This window comes from Procambarus clarkii, chromosome 49, assembly GCF_040958095.1.
Source record: "Procambarus clarkii isolate CNS0578487 chromosome 49, FALCON_Pclarkii_2.0, whole genome shotgun sequence".
NCBI classification, from domain to species: Eukaryota; Metazoa; Arthropoda; class Malacostraca; order Decapoda; family Cambaridae; genus Procambarus; species Procambarus clarkii.
The window spans coordinates 7,669,245-7,673,607 of NC_091198.1; positions in this window are offsets into that span (position 1 = coordinate 7,669,245).

Below are 4,363 nucleotides of genomic sequence, written 5' to 3' on the forward strand. Positions count from 1 at the left end.
CACCTCCAAGTTGCTGAAAGTAGCGAGCTGCCCGTCTAAAAGTAGCGAATTTGTAATAAGAGTAGCCCAAATTTTTTTTAGTGACTGATACGGGATTCAAAGTAATATATTTTGATATATAGAGTACACTACACTATATAGTGTGTGTGTGTGTGTGTGTGTGTGTGTGTGTGTGTGTGTGTGTGTGTGTGTGTGTGTGTGTGTGTGTGTGTGTGTGTGTGTGTGTGTGTGTGTGTGTGTGTGTGTGTGTGTGTGTGTGTGTGTGTGTGTGTGTGTGTGTGTGTACTCACCTAGTTGTACTCACCTAGTTGTGTTTGCGGGGGTTGAGCTCTGGCTCTTTGGTCCCGCCTCTCAACCGTCAATCAACAGGTGTACAGATTCCTGAGCCTATCGGGCTCTGTCATATCTACACTTGAAACTGTGTATGGAGTCAGCCTCCACCACATCACCCCCTAATGCATTCCATTTGTCAACCACTCTGACACTAAAAAAGTTCTTTCTAATATCTCTGTGGCTCATTTGGCCACTCAGTTTCCACCTGTGTCCCCTTGTGCGTGTTCCCCTTGTGTTAAATAGACTGTCTTTATCTACCCTATCAATCCCCTTCAGAATCTTGAATGTGGTGATCATGTCCCCCCTAACTCTTCTGTCTTCCAGCGAAGTGAGGTTTAATTCCCGTAGTCTCTCCTCGTAGCTCATACCTCTCAGCTCGGGTACTAGTCTGGTGGCAAACCTTTGAACCTTTTCCAGTTTAGTCTTATCCTTGACTAGATATGGACTCCATGCTGGGGCTGCATACTCCAGGATTGGCCTGACATATGTGGTATACAAAGTTCTGAATGATTCTTTACACAAGTTTCTGAATGCCGTTCGTATGTTGGCCAGCCTGGCATATGCCGCTGATGTTATCCGCTTGATATGTGCTGCAGGAGACAGGTCTGGCGTGATATCAACCCCCAAGTCATTTTCCTTCTCTGACTCCTGAAGAATTTCCTCTCCCAGATGATACCTTGTATCTGGTCTCCTGCTCCCTACACCTATCTTCATTACATTACATTTGGTTGGGTTAAACTCTAACAACCATTTGTTCGACCATTCCTTCAGCTTGTCTAGGTCTTCTTGAAGCCTCAAACAGTCCTCTTCTGTTTTAATCCTTCTCATAATTTTAGCATCGTCCGCAAACATTGAGAGAAATGAATCGATACCCTCCGGGAGATCATTTACATATATCAGAAACAAGATAGGACCGAGTACAGAGCCCTGTGGGACTCCACTGGTGACCACGCCAATCGGAGGTCTCACCCCTCACCGTAACTCTCTGCTTCCTATTGCTATTAGATACTCCCTTATCCACTGGAGCACCTTACCAGCTACACCTGCCTGTCTCTCCAGCTTATGTACCAGCCTCTTATGCGGTACTGTGTCAAAGGCTTTCCGACAATCCAAGAAAATACAGTCCGCCCAGCCCTCTCTTTCTTGCTTAATCTGTGTCACCTGATCGTAAAATTCTATCAAGCCTGTAAGGCAAGATTTACCCTCCCTGAATCCATGTTGGCGATTTGTCACGAAGTCCCTTCTCTCCAGATGTGTTACCAGGTTTTTTCTCACGATCTTCTCCATCACCTTGCATGGTATACAAGTCAAGGACACTGGCCTGTAGTTCAGTGCCTCTTGTCTGTCGCCCTTTTTGTATATTGGGACCACATTCGCCGTCTTCCATATTTCTGGTAGGTCTCCCGTCTCTAGTGACTTACTATACACTATGGAGAGTGGCAAGCAAAGTGCCTCTGCACACTCTTTCAGTACCCATGGTGAGATCCCATCTGGACCAACAGCCTTTCTAACATCCAGATCCAGCAGGTGTCTCTTGACCTCCTCTCTCGTAATTTCGAACTCCTCCAAGGCCGCCTGGTTTACCTCACTTTCTCCTAGCACAGTGACCTCACCCTGTTCTATTGTGAAGACCTCCTGGAACCTCTTGTTGAGTTCCTCACACACCTTTCTGTCATTCTCTGTATACCTGTCCTCGCCTGTTCTAAGTTTCAATACCTGTTCTTTCACTGTTGTTTTCCTTCTGATGTGACTGTGGAGTAGCTTTGGTTCAGTCTTGGCTTTGTTTGCTATATCATTTTCAAAATTTTTCTCTGCTTCTCTTCTCACCCTGACGTACTCATTCCTGGTTCTCTGGTATCTCTCTCTGCTTTCTGGTGTTCTGTTATTCCGGAAGTTCCTCCACGCCTTTTTGTTCAGTTTCTTCGCTTCGATACATGCCCTATTATACCATGGATTCTTCTGTTGCTTCTCGGATTTTTCCCTTTGGGCCGGGATGAACCTGTTTACTGCCTCCTGACACTTTTGGGTAACATAGTCCATCATACCCTGTACAGACTTGTCTCTGAGGTTTGTGTCCCAAGGTATTTCACTTAGGAAACTTCTCATCTGTTCATAATTCCCCTTTCGGTATGCCAGCCTTTTGATTCCTAGTTCTTTTTTGGGGGAGATAAGTCCTAGCTCTACCAAGTACTCAAAGTTCAATTCACTGTGGTCACTCATTCCCAAGGGCGCTTCCATCTTAACTTCCCTTATATCCCATTCATTTAGGGTAAATATCAAATCAAGCATTGCTGGTTCATCTTCTCCTCTCATTCTTGTTGGTTCTTTGGTGTGCTGGCTTAGAAAGTTTCTTGTTGCCACGTCCAGCAGCTTAGCTCTCCATGTTTCTGGTCCTCCATGCGGGTCTCTGTTCTTCCAATCTATCTTCCCATGGTTGAAGTCTCCCATAATTAGTAGTCCATATCCATTCCTGCTAGCAACAGAAGCTGCTCTTTCTATTATGTTAATGGTGGCCATGTTGTTTCTATCATATTCCAGTCTAGGTCTTCTGTCATTTGGTGGTGGATTATATATGACTGCGACTATAATTTTTTTCCCTCCATTTGTTACAGTACCTGCTATGTAGTCACTGAAACCTTCACAGCCCTAAATATCCATCTCCTCAAAATCCCAGCCTTTTCTTACCAGCAGAGCTACACCACCCCCACCTCTTCCTTCCCTCTCTTTCCTCATAACATAATAGTCCTGTGGGAACACTGCATTTGTTATCGTTTTCGTGATCTTTGTTTCTGTGAGGGCTATTATGTCTGGGTTTTCCTCGAGTACCAGTTCTCCAAGCTCATTTGCTTTATTTGTAATTCCATCAATGTGTGTGTGTGTGTGTGTGTGTGTGTGTGTGTGTGTGTGTGTGTGTGTGTGTGTGTGTGTGTGTGTGTGTGTGTGTGTGTGTGTGTGTGTGTGTGTGTGTGTGTGTGTGTGTGTGTGTGTGTGTGTGTGTGTGTGTGTGTGTGTGTGTGTGTGTAATTACCTAAGTAATTACCTAAGTGTAGTTACAGGATGAGAGCTACGCTCGTGGCGTCCCGTCTTCCCAGCACTCTTTGTCATATAACGCTTTGAAACTACTGACGGTCTTGGCCTCCACCACCTTCTCACTTAACTTGTTCCAACCGTCTACCACTCTATTTGCGAAGGTGAATTTTCTTATATTTCTTCGGCATCTGTGTTTAGCTAGTTTAAATCTATGACCTCTTGTTCTTGAAGTGCCAGGTCTCAGGAAATCTTCCCTGTCGATTTTATCAATTCCTGTTACTATTTTGTATGTAGTGATCATATCACCTCTTTTTCTTCTGTCTTCTAGTTTTGGCATGTTTAATGCTTCTAACCTCTCCTCGTAGCTCTTACCCTTCAGTTCTGGGAGCCACTTAGTAGCATGTCTTTGCACCTTTTCCAATTTGTTGATGTGCTTCTTAAGATATGGGCACCACACAACAGCTGCATATTCTAGCTTTGGCCTAACAAAAGTCATGAACAATTTCTTTAGTATATCGCCATCCATGTATTTAAATGCAATTCTGAAGTTAGAAAGCATAGCATAGGCTCCTTGCACAATATTTTTTATGTGGTCCTCAGGTGATAGTTTTCTATCTCGAACCACCCCTAGATCTCTTTCTTTATCAGAATTCTTTAAAGATTTCTCACATAATATATAGGTTGTGTGGGGTCTATGTTCTCCTATTCCACATTCCATAACATGACATTTATTAACATTAAATTCCATTTGCCAAGTGGTGCTCCATCTACTTATTTTGTCCAGGTCTTCTTGAAGGGCATGACAATCATCTAAATTTCTTATCCTTCCTATTATCTTAGCATCATCAGCAAACATGTTCATATAATTCTGTTTACCAACTGGTAGATCATTTATGTACACAATAAACATCACTGGTGCAAGAACTGAACCCTGTGGTACTCCACTTGTGACATTTCTCCATTCCGAATCATTGCCTCTGATTACTGCCCTCATTTTTCT